The following is a 20,105-nucleotide window of genomic DNA, read 5'->3' as shown; positions in this document are numbered from 1 at the left end:
TAATATCCATCAGTTCAAGAGCAGAAACAAATAATAATAATTTAAAAAAGAATTAAAACAATGTTATCTGAACAGTGCTGCTGAAACAGAAAGATGAAAAGCAATGATAAACATGCTGGAAAGTGATGGATAAAATGACACCAAATATGACAACCTTGAGTGATATATTATATTATATTATATTATATTATATTATATTATATTATATTATATTATATTATATTATATTATATTATGTAGCCTACTGAATATTATAGAATTAAAATAAAATAATAATAATGCTTAAGTCTTGCTGTGATAAAACATTTGTTCCTACAGGCATTAAGCTCTGTTAGTACATTACAGCGCGGTTTTAACTTGAGTAGGCTATTTAATTGAAAACAGGAAGTTCAGTGTTAAATTAAGCTCCTCCTCCTGGCACTTCAAGTGCTAACTGAAACTTCCGGTCAAACTTCAAACTTTTCAACTTTCCTTTGCCTGTAAAACAGGGACTTGAAAAATATATAGACTATGTGGTCTTATTTAATAGGCTTATCATTAATCTCCTTTAAATTGTAAACCTCACTTTGCAATTCTTATTTATTTAGGTTAATTTAAACTCCCTACTTGCTCTAGGCTATATTCCTTAATATATAGGCCTACCTTTTTACTGTAACGTAAACTGAAGTGCATTTTACATATAATACAATAATGATGAAATACAGTATAATTATAATATTAATAATAATTACAATTGAAATTCTAATTGTTAGCCTATTTGAGCCATAAGCTATTTATGATATTATTACAATTATCTACACAATATAGATGTCATAACGGTATGGAATATAAAACAGAGTAAAGGTTAGGCTAAAGCAAACATCAGCAACTTTCCCAAATAACAGAATGAAATCAGCGTTTACAGGAAGTGTATATTATGTTTAATAGTAAATGTTATATTCGTTAATTCGGCTGTATGTATATTCAGTAGTGTAGTAGCCTATGCGCTTTGTTATATTCCGCATATATAGCCTATATATAATTAGCATATTTTACCGTCAGCACGGAGCATCCATTAAACATCCTCCACTGGTACAACGGGGAATCCTGTGAGCCGTAGCCGCCCTCCGGTGCTCCTCTCCCGGCCAAGCCGCGCTCCGCTGCCCGCTCTCTCTCCGCTTCTCTCCGCTTCCTCTCTCTTTCGCTTTCTCATTCTCTCTCTGCGCGCATCTGCAACGGGAAAAAGGCGTTTTATGTCCATATACAATCTGAAAAAAGGGGCAAGAATGCATCAAGAACAACAAAAAAGTCAGTTAGATAGAGCAGCACTGCCACCCCCTCTCCTCCAAACATAATGAGAAGGAAATAAAAGCTTTATCTTCCTTTTTTTTTATTCGGCGGCCATTCAAAGATAATTTGAAGCCATTGTTTTCTAGCACAGATGGTTCTTTTATTTCTAATACAATAACACGCTTCTCTTTGTGTCTCTGAACCACTATATAAAAAAGCAGAAAATCTAAAGCCATTTTTGTTCACTTTTGTAAAGGAGCAACAAAAGCAGCCCTGAGCTAATGGGCTCTCAAAGAGCAGCCAAAGAAGACTTTGATCAAAAATACTGATCAAATGTATTTATTTATTTACTTATTTTACATTTTTACCTATTTATATATCTTATATCTATTCATATCTGGTATTTCGTCTATATCTTTATCATTTTTGCTTTTATTTATGTAAAGCACTTTGAATGGCTTTTGTTAAGGAAATGTTCTTTAGAAATAAACTTGCACAGAATCCATCACATTGTAATATAAGAATAAATATAAAAATGAATCTTACATAACAAGTAACCGTAATGACAGAAAAGTCACATTCATTTCACATGTGATACTTACACAGGTGGTTTTATACTGTGAAATTCTCACACGTGTTTTTTTATGTTCACGTGATTTTTACACACGAGTCCTTTATCTAGGTGTTACTGTAGATTGTTAAATGATTCATTTATTTTCACATTTGATTATCTTCTCAAGTGATTTTTACATGAATCATGTGTGATTCTTTCTCACGTGATACATTTATATTCATGTATTCACTCATATTTTAATTTGACCTCATTAATTCACATGTAATTCTGTTTAATTTCACGTGATTCATTTTCACATGATTCACTTATTGCACATGTAATTTTGCTGCATGATTAATTTATTTTCATATGTTCATAGTTTCAAATGATACATTTATTTTCCCATGTGATTTTTATTTTTAACAAATAGGTCAATTTACATTTAAGGTCATGATTTTTAGACGTGATTCTTTTTCATCGCCTATAGGACATGTGGTCACATATTCACTTGATGTCATGTGTTTACATTCACATTCAGATGCTGAATATCACATCACATATTATCATCATGTGATATCAATGTGATTTTTTCTGGGAGCTGATCATTATTATTATTATTGTTGTTATTATTATTATTATTATTATTTTTTTTTTTTTTTTTTTATTTTAATATGTTGGTTATAAGATTATTACTGTGTGACTGTGTTTTCTCTCTCTCTCTCTCTCTCTCTCTCTCTCTCTCTCTATATATATATATATATATATATATATATATATATATATATATATATATAGAGAGAGAGAGAGAGAGAGAGAGAGAGAGAGAGAGAGAGAGAGAGAGAGAGAGGAATGAATTTTCAAGGCCACCTCCTTGGGAATCCATGCATTCAACTGGTATGCACACACACACACACACACACACACACACACACACACACACACACACACACACACACACACACACACGCAGGTTTAACAAAAATGCTTCAGAATTTCAATCAGCATCAGAATTTATTTCCCCTAATTACTCATTATGCACAGCACAAGGAGATCTTAAGGAATGCTTTTCATCCTTCACTCTGAGGGTTTGACAACATATTGCAATATATATTTAGTATATGTATATTTATTTATATAGTTCTATCGTTATGCTAAACCGTATAGATGACATAAAAATTATTAAGTTGTAGCTTCCTACAGATTACAAAAATCAGATCATTTTCAGATAAACATTTTGAATAATGAATGTAATGAATATCTACAATATTTTCCTATACCAGCATGTCCCAAAGTGCTTTATTCCTCTTATTCCATTGCAATTTGTTAATGAGTACAATATTTCATTTATTAAAGAAGGATCCATCATATTTTTATCCATTTTTAATTACACTGAATGCTGTGAAACATCTGCAAAAAAGTTAGTTTCTGTTTTCACTTGCAGTGCCCTCCACTAACATTGGCACCCTTGGTAAATATGAGCAAAGGAGGCTGTGAAAAATTGTCTTTGTATAACATTTTGATCTTTTAAAACATTCACAAAAGTACTCTGCTCTCATGGATATCAAACAATTGCAAGCAAATAACAGGTTTATAAAAATATCTTTGTTAAATATGGGTGCAACAATTATTGGCACCCCTATGAATTCATATGAGAAAAACATATTTGAAGTATATTCCCACTTTATTTTAGTACACCTGGGTGACTAGGAACAGGAAATTTTTCAACCACAACTTCCTGTTTCACAGGGGTATAAATATGAGGTAACACATAGGTCAAATTTCTTTAGTCATTCATAACAATTAGTAAGACAAGGAATATAGCTGTGATGTGCAGCAAAAGGTTGTTGAGCTTCACAAAATGGGAAGTGGCTATAAAAAAAATAGCTCAAGCATTGAAAATGCCAATTTCCACCATCAGGGCAATAAATAAAAAGTTCCAGTCAAATGGAAATGTTATGAATCAACCTGGAATTGGACGTGTGTCTATAATGTCTCAACGCACTATGAAGAGAATGGTTCAAGAGGCCAAAAAATCTCCAAGAATCACAGTTGGAGAATTGCAGAAGTTAGTTGAGTCTTGGGGTCAGAAAGTGTCCAAAAACAATCTGAAGTCATCTACATCACCACAAGTTGTTTGGAAGGGTTTCAAGAAAAAAGCCTCTACTCTCATCCTAAAACGAACTCAAGCATCTTCAGTTTGCCAGACACTACTGGATCTTCAAATGGGATCGGGTTCTATGGTCATATGAAACCAAAATAGAGCTTTTTGGCAATAAACACAAGAGGTGGTTTTGGTGCACACAGAGAGGTAGCCATATGGAAAAGTACCTCATGGCCACGGTTAAATATGGTGGTGGCTCTTTAATATTTTGGGGCTGTTTTTCTGCCAGAGGACCTGGACATTTTCTTAGAATACATGGCATCATGCAGTCTATCAAATATCAAAAGATATTAAATGAAAACCTGACTGCCTCTGCCAGAAAGCATAAAATGGGCCGTGGTTGGATCTTCCAGCAGTACACTGATTCAAAACATCATCAAAATAACCACAAAAATGGTTTACTGACCACAAAATCAAGGTCCTGCCATGGCCATCCCAGTCCCCTGACTTGAAACCAATAGAAAACCTGTGCAGTGACCTGAAGAAGAGAATCCACCAGCATGGAACTTCCAATTTGAAGGATCTGGAGAGATTCTGTATGGAGGAATGGTCTCAGAACCCTTGCCATGTATTCTCCAACCTCATCAGTCATTACAGGAGAAGACTTTGTTATCTTGGCAACGTATTGACTAAAAGGGTGACAATAATTGTTGCACACCTATATTTAACAATTTTTTTTTTTAATAAACCTGTGTTTGTTTGCAATTGATTGATATCCATGATAACAGAGTATTTTGTCATTTTTTTTTAACAATAATAAAAAAAAAACAATTTTTACATTTTTCCTTCATTGCTCATAGGGTGCCAATATTAGTGGATTAGTGTACATTATAGCAGCTATAAACAGTTGTTCCCTCACCAGCCTCTCTTTTTTCTGTCATGAAGTTAATAAGAAAAAATTCAATGTAGCTTGTCATGTTAGTGAGAAACCGCAACAAAGCATAAACTCCTGAAAATGGTGGAAAACATAAACTTACAGCTTTACGATATTTCAGAACTTTTCCTGAGAGTTGTTATGTTTCATGTTTCATGTTATCATCATAACCATAATTTCTGTCACAGAAACTAGACCTCAATTCATGATGGAAGTTTTTATCCTGTTTATTAGTGAGCTGTAGAGGAAAGACAAAAAGTCCAAGCAGGGAAAGTTGCTCATCATTGGCTGTTTGTGTGGGGGAGGTGGGGTGGGGTTTTGTAGCTATCTGTATATATTAGAAGTTTTTCTTTTTTTCTCTCTCTCTCCCCACGCTCTTCACTCTGACAGTAATCCACTCTACACCTTTTGTCCTCTCACAGCACCAATGCTTCAGTTCACTATTAAAGCTCTAAAGCAAGAAATAATGACTTCAATCAAAATAGCAGTGCTGCTAATTAGCTCGCACAGGTGCACTCAGATTACAATGAGTCTAATATCGACTAATAACAACGCGCAAATCTGATTACTGGGGGAAAAATGTCGTTAAGAACTAAGACTTTAAGTTAAAGGAAAAAAGTATCCCAGAGGGTTGACATGTTTGCTGTTGATCTTAAATAAGTAAATTAATCAGCAAATCACGTGACAAACAGTATTAATGATCATTAAGTAAACTGATTGAAATGATAGAAAGCATCAACGCTTAAGGCTATACTCCATCTCTAATCACAGCATGCTAATCGACTGTTATATGAATGATGGGGCGTTTCATTTCCATATGCATGAGTGTGTTCTCAGTGCTAATGCATGTGTGCGTGTGTGTGTGTGTGTGTGTGTGTGTGTGTGTGTGTGTGTGTGTGTGTGTGTGTGTGTGTGTGTGTGTTATGGTTAGTGTTGTGTTGTATAGAGGCAGGGAGATACCTCAGACCCCACTCTTTCCCCCTATGGACTGAGCTGAATCAGTAATCGAGGGGAAACAGAGGCCTGTCACTCACTATCACAATGTGAACTTCTTAAACGCTTGAATGGAAACGCGCGCGCGCGCGTGTGTGTGTGTGTGTGTGTGTGTGTGTGTGTGTGAGAGAGAGAGAGAGCGAGAGAGAGAGAGAGAGAGGTCACGGCCCCTGTCTCAGCTCAAATGGGATTGTCCTGATCATTTGTGAGAACCGACACAATCCATGTGTTATTCATTTGAAGAAAATAAAAGATTCAGTGTGGTTTTTTTTTGTCCTGTTAATTGAATTTCTCCTATTTAATAAAAGAGAGAGATAAAAACTAGGAGTAAAATGCTTGTTAAAGTTATAGGAAAATAATCAATGGCGCACAGTTACAGTTATCACCAACCATTTTTATTTATTAAAGACTAATGTCATAGTTTTTCTGTGAAATGTGTTCTTGTTCTCACTTATGTTAGAGAGCAGCGATAAACAGTTGTTTCCTCAACAGTCTCTCCTTTTTCTCGATCTTGAAGCTAATTAGACAACAAAAATTATAAACGCATCTTGTCATGCTACTGCAAAATATATTTTGAAAAACTTACAAAGCTACAAAGCACTGACACTGGAGACTCCTTCCATAAATGTTGAATAAACATCTTCTTACAGAACACTTCACCATATCAACGATTTTAAAAATCTGTTTATGTGGAGCATCCACAGTACAAGTCCCTGTGAATGAACTGTTACTATAGAAACTAGAATGTATTAGAATTGCATTCTGAATTCAATAGCGCTAATTCTTTTTCACGATTTCTTTTTTACCTTTAAAGGCAACGTTAAAGTGTGGTTGTACCTCAAATGTAGTTAATGAGCCAAGATGTGTTTGTTGTCTGACATTTGATTCCACAAAGAAGAATTTTACATTCTATACAGGATTTCAGGAGGTTTTTTTTTGTGATTGTTGCGGCCAAAAATGCTTGATTTTGCTGCAGTTTTTTTTTTTTTTCAAAATTTGCGATGCAACTTGCAGAGTTTTTTGTGGGGTTTTTTGCCAGAATCTACCTGAATTGGAGAAAATGCAATCGCACAGAATTGTTTTTTGCAGTGATAATTGTTGGTAAATGAGTCCTTTTAGCTGTACTCATGTTTGACGCATGTGCATTGAAGAGGGCTTTGGGTGAATGCCGTCACTAAATGATGATGTCACGTGATGCATCTTGGCCCAAATCTGTAATCCCAAAAAAACTGCCCAAAATTGCAAACTCCTCTGAATATTGCGGAGTTTGTTTGATTTTACGTTAATTTCTGCAATCAAAAAACTTGCAAAATCCTGGAAGGACCCACATCATCATTTACATCACTTAATAACATCACTTAATAGTGCCACCTTCAAATTTTAAGAGGCAGAGCCTAAGAGAGCGGAGAAATACCAAACTGTCCATGTGACATAAAGAACTGGATGTGATTTATGGCTGAGATTTAAAGATTTTCAGTGACATTGCATGTTCCTTAGTAGCTGTATTAGCTCGTTCCTTGTAAGCAATAAGCAGCAAATGTCAAACATCAAATCTTGGATGATGGCTACATTAGGGGTTAATGGGACAGCCAGATGGTTATGTATTCAAATCCCATATTGTTTAACCCTGACCTGCTCTGATGATTGAGCTCTGCCTCATTTGCAAATTATTTTAAATAAAAGCGACTGGCAAATGAATAAATGTTGCACTAACTGGTCCATCAGTAGTGATTTAAATTATTCACCGTAACGGGTGCAAGTACAGACGACACATAGCAGATGTGCAGACCGCTGTGTATCGCTTCCGACATGGATATCTGCCTTGAAAATGTTATCAAATCACAGTCACAGTCATTAAGCCATTTAGCAAAGCAGCAGCATTTTAGTCATGCCTGAGTAAGTGTGTGTGTGTGTGTGTGTGTGTGTGTGTGTGTGTGTGTGTGTGTGTGTGTGTGTGTGTGTGTCTCGGTGGCTCAACAATGAGCATGTTGTCTCCTTAAGAAAATATTTTCTCCTGTCAAGCATAAAGATTAGAGAGACGATCTCTTTCTATCGGCTAGTTAGACACAACATCCTGAGAGGAAGTAACTTTTTTTTTTTAAAGGCAAAGAACATTGACGAAGGAAGTGAGCAGGCTGTAGAGATGTGATATGATAACGGTTATAATATAAACTCATCTGCTTGCCATTAAAAAATAAACAAAGGGCCATGTTTAACTCTGCATTTAAACCCGAATTTTAATGATACCTTTAATAATTTTCAAATAGTGGCACTCTCCATGAAAATGAAGATAAATTACAGGATAAACGTATATAAAATGAATAACATATGTGATTCGAACGTGTGACATTTTGGCTTTAAACATATAAGGACAATTGAATTTTTCTAAAACTGTGTTCAAAAGTATTGGCGTCCTAACAAACATGACACAATTCTGACCACACTTAATTTGTCCATGTGTAGCTCTAGTGAGACTCGTTGAAGTTCAGGAGGTGTTGTTTTAATGAGTTAATAAAGATGAGAGTATGTTCTATCATAGACTGGTTTGCATCACCGAATATTTTATTTAGCTCTGTTTATGTTGGTTGCTCTCATGTGCTGTCAGTGATGAACTCCTCATGCTGATGTTCATGTTTAAGATGTTGTTGTGTTTAAATAGTGTGTATAATAGAGAGTGTGAGGATGGCTGAGCTTAGTGTGCAGAGCAATAAACAGTGAGCCTTAATTCAGTGTGGACACTGGTGAAAGAAAGTGCTCAGTGCTCGCAGAATGGGATTTCCCCATATACTTGTGAATACCTTTGTGTGTGTGCTGTCTCAATCACAAAATTCTTCCAGCGCTCTGGAACATTCGCTTCCTAAAAAATCCCACAATGCACCGCAACTACCAGGGACCATTGATGCTCACTATGTTCCCTTATTGGAAATGTCATATTTTCTGAAACATTTCAGCTCGAAGAAAATGGAGGATGAACTCTCAGCCAACTTTGTCTACAAATGTAAGTAGGTTGTTTGTAACTTTATTTGATGTTCTCTATATTGATTGTTTGAGTCTAATGACTTTTAAGTGTTTAATGTTTGTTGTTTTTTTAAATCCACTAGCTTGCCTACGATCCTGCTTGCCATAACATGACAGAAATGCGTATATTTAAGTTAACAAATTTATATAACATAATTTAAGTTTTTCATTTTTGGTGACGTTTTACAATGTGAGTACATAGTCATGTTGCTGGAAATTGAGTTATCAGTGTCCCAATGTGTAGTGAGCCAGGGTCTTTACCAGTGCCCAAACTCATGTACACAATATACTGATGTATACACCACTTATTACTAGGGAACTGATCGAGACATACCCATACTTTCACGGATGTTTGTATTAGAGCATTTTTTTATGAGTATGAGTAAATGGTTAGCAAACTTGCATCTTTTTATTTGTTTACAAAATAGGCATAAAAATATTGTTACTAATGTCCTGATAGCTTATACAGAAACATTTCATTCATTCACGAAAGGTCACATGTCATATTTTTAAGGTTTTATTAATAATAAACCAAACTTGTCCTGTTAGAGTTAAGCAAACAAAAATAAATAAAATGGTATTCATTTATTTATTCTTTCATTTAGTTATTTATTAATCCCATGTTTTTTAATATCATTCCTTACATGATGTGCACTTGTCCATAATGTCCTTATAGCTTTAATATATATATATATATATATATATATATATATATATATATATATATATATATATATATATATATATATATATATATATATTATTCAGTCCAGATTGTGACAACACCACGCAACCGGGCTGCACAAACATTTCCAACATTTACAGATGATAATAGATTTTCACCCGTTGTTATTTGCTACTTTCTATCACGCACCCTTTTCAAGGTTATTCTCCCATTGAAACATTTTAATTAAACGACGTCGCTTTATCGTGACAAACCCGGAATGAGGATGTGTGTGTGGGGGGGGAACACTCGGTCCGAGCTGCACCGAAACACAAAAGGTGTTATTAGAAAATCAGCAGGCAGAGTAAATAAGGAGCGAAGAACATATGTCTTATATTTGCACATCTTGTCTCGCTTCAGCTGCGTTCAATTAAATAAGACTCCGAAACGCAGGAGCCGAGAGCTGCTGAGCCGACGGAGCGGGATACAACATGGTACCTGCTCTATCAGTGCTGATTAAAACCACACACAAACACATTTGCAGTGTATTTGATCCACTAGCACCAGGGCACAAATTGGAATCCATTAGATATTTTATTTGTGATGTAAAACGAGTCAAAGCCCTATCAATTTGCACCAAAATATCACAAAATATCCATTAGAACTCCTTCCCATGATGCTAAAAATGGTGCAACACAATCAATCACTATATCAACATGAAAGAATAGATTAAAAAAATGTGGCAAAGTGTGTAAATATTACAGCTGTGTGATTTCCCATTATGCATTTCCTACATATTACATCACAGCCAGGACACCCGAAATTATGTCCTGTACTACCCATCACCAACACCTCATGAGGTTGTATTAATATCATAGAAAGAGCAGAAAATACAAATCACAGGTTTCTAAATCAACTATCAACTGCACATTTTTTTCCAGAAAAATCCAGATCCAGGTTAAAGAGCATTAATGGTAATTTCAGTACAATAGTAACATTTTGTCTAAATTATATGGAGCATCAAAGCTGAAAATAGTTACTGAATATGATTTTTTTGCATATTTGAATTATTCTGCATTAAACTATCGGTTATAACACCTAGCACTGACTAGGAAAAACCAAAGAAAACGTCCCTTCAACTCGGAATTCCTACTCAGGAACTTGGGACAGTCTCCTCAACAATGAGTTCAGCAAGTGGCATCAAATAAACATGGCCTCTCACTATATCAACAGTAATCAAAATAGTACTTATTTACTCTTTACATTTTTTTATTGAGTTATACTGTGTCAACAAGTATTTGCTTCAGATAAATCAAAATACAGAAATTTTTATCACATTAAATCTATAACACTGACTATACTGTTCATTGTTTTGAGGAGGTAAATATACATCTCTCATCACACTTAAATTGTTGCTTGGTCCATTTCCCCCCCCAGTTTGTAGCTCAAACAGAGGTTGAATTTGTTGTAACTCCAAGCACCAAGCATAGGGAGGGTGAGTTTAGTGATTTTTAAGCTCTCTCTTTCCAGCACCCATTTCAGCTCAGCTAAGTAGCTAAATATATCAGTAAAGTTGTCTTGCTGAATAAGAATTTAACAAGTTTATTTGCTAGTTAGTGAACATCCCTAATTTATATTGCTTTAACAATATAGCCGACCCAAAATCAACAATAGCTAATGCTACACAGCTAGGGCATGCTACCTAGTTGATTTTATTAAAAAACAAAATTTAAGATTACAAATTGTGGCATCTGGTTATGGCAAAAAGATTATGGCATCTGGTTACACAGTACCTTGACTTTCAGTGGCACAACACTGTGCTCATTGCAATCATAAAACATTATGGCCGCATCTGAAATCACATACTGGAGTATGACTACAATCCCAGACATACTATAACCACCATGTTGGTATTATGTGACCTTTGATGTCATCATAAATACAAAAATCTTAAAGCAACCGCACTAACGGCAAAATGCACATCAGGAAAGTTAACCAAATTAGCAATTTAATGTTGGAAGTGTTAACAGGCTGAAGTAAATTTGTTGCCATTAGCTTGGCCAGCTAAGACATGATGGATATCACAAAAAAAGGTTTCAAACACTGTGACAACTGTTTTCTTGTTTAAACCTTCAACAAGTTAACAATTTATTCAGGTATTGTTAAACAAGTCCTGTTTAACCAAGGTTTAATACTTAAAAAGAGTCAACACGCTCTTCCGCGATTTTCTTTTCTGAGCTCGTCCGCACCAGTCCCGTTGCATAATAGAATTTTTAACTCGCATAGTGTCCATCAGTTGCATACTGCAAAATCTCGCCTGTAGCAGTACGCCATCCCGGTATTTCTCGCCTACTGTTTCTTGCCTACTGAGAATTCGACATACTACTCCTCTGGCGTACTGTTTTTCGTCTAATGTGTAGTAAGGTATGTGATTTCAGACACAGCCTATGCCTTGAACGTTCCCACAAAAAACAAAGTTATAAAACTTTGTTAAAGAGACTTTAATTTCTCTGAAAGCCTCTACTTTACTTAGTGAGAATCCCAGACACTTCAACTTTGACCTAATTTAAACTGAATCTGTATTTTTCAAGTTTGAATTTTTGAGATTTCTATTTAAGGTTCAGATTTTTCTCAAAATCTTAACACTGTAATTTAAAATTTATGAGACAAATCTTACCCCTATCATGTTAAAAACAAAGGTAAAAAAAAATTAGCAAAAATGAGTAGTAAAAAAAAACAAATTCACGATGGAAAAACAAAGAACTTTGTTTAATATGTGTATTAATATTTTTTGTCTGCTTTAATGCTACATATCCTTCAGGATAAATGTTACCACACCTGTACAGAAATAACCCATAATGTTGTCCTTTAATGTGAATGTGGATTGTTGTTGATCTAATGTGTGTGTATATCAGACACCACCAACACAAATGCACGAAAAACATTTGATTTTGGTTTTTATTTTAATGACATATGTAGTGGAATTGGGGTGTGACAATATATCAGTATAGGGGTATGTCATGATAAAGTCATGATAAAGTCAAATAGTACCCTGTATCATGATACACTACAAATATAGAGATGGCACATGCCAGGAAAAGTTTGGAAAAATTGTCAAGAAAATAAATAAACACATTTGATCTGAGCATATAAATATTCTTGACTGAAATATTAGATAATTCTTTGTATTTTGTAGGTTAAATTCAGTCACATGATAACAATACTCATCTGACCTAACTCTAACAACAACATGTCACGTATCGTGACGTAACGGAGATAAGGTAGGGTGCAATCGCAGTAGAACAGGTTTATTTAAGAGGGAGACAAGCAGACAAATCCAAAACGTGATCCACAAACGTAATCCAGTAACATGCAAAGTTCAGGCCATCGGCAAACAGGCATAAAGGGGCGATGCAGGAATCAAGGTTGCGGTCACGGAAATACAGGATCGAGGAACAAAACAAGAAACATGAACAATAGCGCGGGACTGGTAGCGGAGAAACCAACGTGAACAAAACTAACGAACCCAAACATGAACCTAAACATGAACCATGAAACATGACATAAACTAAGACTATGGTTATCTATCGTGAGGACTCTAATCTAAGTGACTAACTCATTCAAACTACTCTAATATTCCGTGCCGTGTGCTGGGAGGCGTGTGGTATATATACATACATAATCAGCTTCGTAATGGCTGACGGCTGAGGGCAATTCGGACACACGTGACACAATAGCCAGTGATGGAACAGGGAGGAGACATAACAAAACAACAAATGCACGTGTCCAAATGTCACGAATGTCAACAACGAAAAAGCAGGTGCTCGAGCACCTTGCACAGCAGCGTACATTCACATGCTCTTCAGCACGCTGCTTAAAGGGGAAGTCGTGACACAACAACTTCTCAAACATTTGAGAAGTGCTCGCATGGCAGCCGTGTGGAAATACTTCACACTAGGTGGCAGGCAATATAACAAAAATATCATATTGCGATACCTGAAGACATTTGTGTTACACTTTGTGACACATTGTGACACTTGTGCTACTTGACCTGAGTGCAGCTTTTGATACTATAGATCATACTATTCTCCTTGATAGATTAGAAAATGTTGTTTGCATTAAGGGAACAGTCCTCTCCTGGTTCAGGTCTTATTTGACCGATCGTTATCAGTTTGTAGATATAAATGGAATCTTCTCCATGCATACCGAAGTTAATTTTGGTGTTCCACAAGGTTCTGTTTTAGGCCCTCTGCTTTTTACTTTATATATGCTACCTCTGGGTCAAATTATTCGTAAACATGGAATTAGTTTCGACTGTTGTGCTGATGATACACAGTTATATGTTTTAGCGAAGCCAGAGGACAGACAGCAGCTTAATAAAGTTGAGGAATGTGTAAAGGACATTAGATGTTGGATGCTTATTAACTTTCCATTAATTAATTCTGATAAGACAGAAGTACTTGTATTAGGATCACATGTAGCTAGAAGTAAGCTTTCTCACAGTAACTCAGTAACACAGTAAAAGTGGATGGACTTTCTGTTTCATCATGTACATCAGTAAAAGACCTTGGAGTGATTATTGACTCCAGTCTATCATTTGATGCTCATGTAGATAATATTACTAGGATAGCCTTCTTTCATCTCAGAAATATTTTTAAGATAAGAAATATATTGTCACTACATGATGCAGAAATCTGGATGTTCCAGCAGGAGCATAAACAAACTCCAGTTAGTCCAGAATGCAGCTGCTAGAGTCCTCACTAGAACCAGAAGATACGACCACATCACCCCGATCTTATCCACACTGTATTGGCTCCCAGTGAAATCTCGCATTGATTATAAAATACTATTATTAACCTATAAAGCACTAAATGGTCTCGCGCCACAGTATCTAAGCGACCGTTTGGTTTTCTATGATCTGCCATGCCTACTTAGATCAAAAGATGCAGACTATTTGACGGTACCTCAAATAGCAAAAGCTACAGCAGGGGGAAGAGCTTTCTCTTATAGAGACCTACAGTTATGGAACAGTCTTCCAATTAGTGTTTGGGAGTCAGACACAGTCTCAGTCTCAGTGTTTAAGTCTAGGCTTAAAATGTATTTGTTTACTCAAGCTTACCATGACTAGATTTTCTGTTACACTAAGCATAGTACTAATAATCTTTTCTCTCCCTCTCTCCTGTCGAGCCACAAACGATTTTATGGAGATACTAGAGATCCTGATCCTTTCTGCTCTCCAGACCTGCCTGATCCGTTTTGGATGTCCTAACTCTGGATGGAGCTCTCATCTACTCCAATTCCAGATTGCTGGGACTACGGCTGCTTCTAAGGCCAAACAGTCTTCATATAAAACTATAATTAACTTTTTCACACTATGTGTTGTTACCCAGATGAGGATGGGTTCCCTTCTGAGTCTGGTTTCTCTCAAGGTTTCTTCCTCTTAACATCTTAGGGAGTTTTTCCTTGCCACCGTCGCCACCGGCTTGCTCAATTGGGAAAAATTCGCACTTTTAATATCTGTATACCATGTTTATATATTTCTGTAAAGCTGCTTTGAGACAATGTCTGTTGTAAAAAGCACTATACAAATAAAATTGAATTGAATTGAATTGAATTTGTACAATATACCATACATATCACAGTGTATAGGTTTGCTCACAAACTGCCTGCAATACAATAGTGTTGAATTTTTATTTTTAATAAGCTTGTTTGATACATTAATTAATGTCAACCAAACTATAGTGCCCTCCACTAATATTGGCACCCTTGGTGAATATGAGCAAAGAAGGCTGTGATCAATTTTCTTTATTGTTTAACTTTTTGATCTTTTGTTCAAAAAAATTCACAAAAATACTCTGCTGTCATAGATATCAAACAATTGCAAACAAAACACAGGTTTATCCAAAAAAAATATATCTTTGTTAAATATAGGAAACAATTATTGGCACCCTTTTGGTCAATACTTTGTACTATCTCCCTTTGCCAAGCTCCGAGTCTTATCCTGTAATGCCTGATGAGGTTGGAGAATATATGGCAAGGGATCTGAGACCATTCCTCCATACAGAATCTCTCCAGACCCTTCAAATTTCGAGGTCCATGCTGGTGGATTCTCCTCTTCAGTTTACCCCACAGGTTTTCTATGCGTTTCAAGTCACGGGACTGGGATGGCCATGGCAGGACCTTTAGTTTGTGGTCAGTAAACCATTTCTGTGTTGATTTTGATGTATATTTTGGATCATTGTCTTGCTGGAAGATCCAACCACGGCCCATTTTAAGCTTTCTGGCAGAGTCAGTCAGGTTTTCACTTAATATTTGTTGATATTTGACAGAGTCCATGATGCCATGTATCCTAACAAAATGTCCAGGTCCTCTGGCAGAAAAACAGCCCCAAAACATTAAAGAATCACCACCACATTTAACCGTGGGCATGAGGTACTTTTCCATATGGCTACCTCTCTGTGTGAGCCAAAACCACCTCTGGTGTTTATTGCCAAAAAGCTCTATTTTGGTTTCATCTGACCATAGAACTCGGTCCCATTTGAAGTTCCAGTAGAGTCTAGCAAACTGAAGTCATTTAAATTTGTTCTTGTATGAGAGTAGAGGCTTTTTTTTTTTTAAACCCTTCCAAATAACTTTTGGTGATGTAGGTGACTTTGGATTGCAACTACCTTCTGCAATTCTCCAGCTGTGATCCTTGGAGATTTTTTGGCCACTCGAACCGTCCTCTTCACAGTGCATTGAGACATTATAGACACACATCCAATTCCAAGTTGATTCATAACATTTATAATGACTGAAACGTCCTAATTATTGCCCTCATGGTGGAAATGGGCATTTTCAATGCTTGTGCTATTTTCTTATAGCCACTTCCCATTTTGAGAGCAACAACAACCTTTTGCCTCACATCACAGCTATACTCATTGCTCTTACCAATTGTTATGAATGACTAAGGGAATTTGGCATATGTGTTACTTCATATTTATACCACTGTGAAACAGGAACTCATGGTTGAACAATTTCTTGTTCCAGGTCACTCAGGTGTACTAAAAAAATCTATAAAATATCAATGGGAATATACTTCAAACATATTTTTCTTATATGAACTCATAGGGATGCCAATAATTGTTGCACACTTTTATTTCACAAATATATATATTTTTAATAAACCTGTGTTTTGCTTGCAATTGTTTGATATCCATGAGAGTAGAGTATTTTTGTGATTTTTCTGAAGAAAAGTTCAAAAGGTTAAACAGTAAAGACAATTTTCACGGTCTTCTTTGATCATATTTACCACGGGTACCAGTATATGTAAGTGGAGGGCACTGTGAATGAATTTTAATTTTTCTTTTAGATTTAAGACTAACATTTTTAATTATACCAAAAAAAAATTATAACACTGAAAGGAAACATTTTACAATTTGAAAGATTAAGTAAAAAATGTATATAAAATCAGCTGTTTCCTGTCAATTGGTAATTGATTTTTTTAAATCATTAAAAAATAAAAATGTTAAATATTTCATTATTATCATAATAAATATTTGTTGACATTGTGATATTATTGATATTTTATCTTTTTATAACTCAGCCCTACTTTACAATAATGGATTTTTAAAATTTATTTATTATGTATTTGTTTATTTGTTTATTTATTTATTTATGGAACTGAAAACATTACAAAGAGACTTCATTTTGGGTTTTTTTTATGTGTTAAATATACAAATATATATTTTCAATGAATTGTAATATTTTTGCTTCAGTTGACCAAAAAATCATATTAAAGGTTAGTACCAGATAGCTATCAATATCAGCTGATACTCAAGGCTTCAGTATCAGTATAATTATCAGAAAAGGAAAAGTTAAAATAAAATAAAATAAAAAGAAATAGTTAAAAATTATTGGATTGTACCATTATCATTACATTTAGATACATTTATCTGAATTTATCATATTGTGGAACAGTCACCATACTGAACATAACACTTCCTGTTAGATAATAGAACCCCCCCCCCCCCCCCCCCCCGCAACCCCTCAATCCCCTACACGCCATCACTGGACAGATCATCGTCGTCATCTTCTTCTCATCATACATACCGATGGGTTTTGGGTTTTTGTTTACCGGCCAATTTGAATTCGAATAAAGCTTTGCTTCTGCTGACTGCACATCATTATCTGACAGACTGTAATCCCGGCCATAAATCCTACATCCCGCACAGCCAGGCCTCTTTGTTTGGGATTACTGCAAGCTTAGCCTATCACAAAGAGAAACTCATTCCCCTGTAATTAAGTGTGGAGAGTCATTTTTCCCAATGAGACTGAGAATCCCAACGCATCGCAGGATGTTACCTTTTAGTCTCTGGAGACATGCGGATATGTTACGGATCATCTCCGTCAAGCGCATGCCTCATCTCTACATCTCTCATCTGGATCTGATGATCTCATGCTGACATTATTTTTAGCCAATATGAAGCATATTTTCTATATTACTCAATTTCCCCTAGAATAAAATGTAGTGTATCAACAATATTTATTTGTAAAGCACATTAAAAGCCAAGAAAGTTAAAAATCTGTATTTGGATCTTATCTTAAAACTGAAAAATCTGTCTTTACAATCTTCTCAATTCTGTTACCTCCTCGAAGTTGATTATTTTATTATAACAGCACATTCCAAAGTATTTTATTCCTCTTATATCACAGTACTTCTCCAGTGATTACAATGTTTAGTAATTAAATAATGACATAATACTTTAAATTAGTTCCTGTTCTCACTTACGTTATAGCAGGCATAAACAAAATAGACCACAGCTTGTCATGTTACTTCCTACATGTAAACTACTCTGCCCCAAAGACGTGGGAAAATGTAAAGTCACAGCTTTACCTCTGACTATTACAAAGTGCTGACACCGGAGACTCCTTCTGAAAATTTTAAATTACTGTCTCCTTACAGAAAACTTTACAGTATATTTTAAAATCCATTTACAGTATGTAGAGCATCTAACCATGCAAGTCCGTGTGAATGAGCTGTTAGTATAGAAATGAAAACTTATAGGACAAGAGCATGAATAATAAATAAGCCTCTAATTTGCAACTACACTACTGTCAGAGCTGATGTTATAGTTTGACCATTTCATGTCGAGTTATTGACCATTTCATGTCTATAAATATGTGTTGTTAGAAATCTTAGCATTGAAATTGAATTGAAGCTTCATTTTACATTTTGTAACAAAACATCTTATACATTTGCATAATTTGTTCATATTTCTAGATTCTACTTCAAAATAAAATCCTAAAAGAAGTCGAACATAAACCTTCCCACCACAGAAATGTTAACTAGGTAAAAATATCTATCCAACTTTCTTTCTTTTAGTTACTTCCATGTTCACACTCATCACAGTAGCCAAAATCAAAGCTACAACAATGTTGGAACACTGTTCAGTTTCACCACAATTTCACATCGCAGAAAGGAGAATGGTCCTGTATTTCCACTTGGACTTGATTCACATATGTCTCAGATAAAGATAAAGACTTTTAGAACTTGTATTGAATGTCACTTAAATAAATAAAACAAAATATTTAAAAATGAAATAAAATTTTAAAAGATGGGGATTTGAACAACTATTTTTATAGTTTTGTTGCTGTAAAATCTTAAATAGATATGCTGCAAGTACCTGGTGACACACACACACACACACACACACACACACACACACACACACACACACACACACACACACACACACACACACACACACACACACACACACACACTCAAGCTCTCTCAGTCAGGGTCTCCATCTGAGTTCTTTGAGGTGGACGTTTTCTTTTGATGTTCAGCCCGCAAGACGGATCGATACAGCTCTCTCAGATTTTTTCTCAAACGAGGGAAATCCAGGAAAGTAAACAGTGAACAGTCATGAATAGAAAAACGATCAATGACTTTGTTTCTTTCTTTTTTTTTTTTACTTTTTCAGAAGCAAATGGTGGCAGCATTTTTGGTATCTAGAACCAGAAATTTCGCTTGGTTTGGTTTAAAAAGCACACATGAACACAGCTCCATAATGATATTTACTGATATTTATATGATATGTATATAAACAGTCATAGTGTAAAATCACTATATTTCTTAGCACATAGTTTGGTATCTGACTCACTATGAGGGGGTGTGGCCTAAAGTATGTTTGTGGAGCTTATGTATTAGACATTCATGTATTAATTATGTGATTCATGTTTGATTCCTGTCTTATTTTTTATGCAATTGAGACAAAAGGCGAGTGTGCAATGACTTATACATGTAGTTTGCACAATCCTAAACTGCCAGCTATAAGCTTTCATTACTTTTTAGCTACATTAGCCTTGTAGCTAAAGGAGCAAACTTCAGCTGTGTACACAATGTTCCTCTGACATCAGACAGTAATTCACTGAGGTGTGAGATCTGTGTGTTTGTCCTGCTGCTTTCACACACTAGCATCACCCAACAACATAAAAAGAAACTAACAAGGCAATGTCATACACACATACATTTCTGTATCAGTATTGGCAAAAAAAAAAAAAAAACATACTCGTTATGAAAAAAATT

General features: G+C 35.3%; 1 long non-coding RNA gene across 1 annotated transcript in view; it reads right to left on the bottom strand.

Moving 5' to 3' along the window:
• Window positions 1-20,105, bottom strand: part of LOC108271396 (uncharacterized) — a 47,516-nt gene that overhangs the window by 10,117 nt on the left and 17,294 nt on the right. Inside the window, exon 2 of the long non-coding RNA XR_001813840.3 lies at window positions 1,036-1,209. This is a non-coding gene — a long non-coding RNA (uncharacterized LOC108271396). The remainder of the gene's footprint in view (window positions 1-1,035; window positions 1,210-20,105) is intronic.

The sequence above is a fragment of the Ictalurus punctatus genome, chromosome 10, assembly GCF_001660625.3.
Source record: "Ictalurus punctatus breed USDA103 chromosome 10, Coco_2.0, whole genome shotgun sequence".
Classification (NCBI taxonomy): domain Eukaryota; kingdom Metazoa; phylum Chordata; class Actinopteri; order Siluriformes; family Ictaluridae; genus Ictalurus; species Ictalurus punctatus.
Note: the sequence above shows the minus strand (reverse complement) of the source record. Positions and strands in the feature narration are given on the sequence as shown.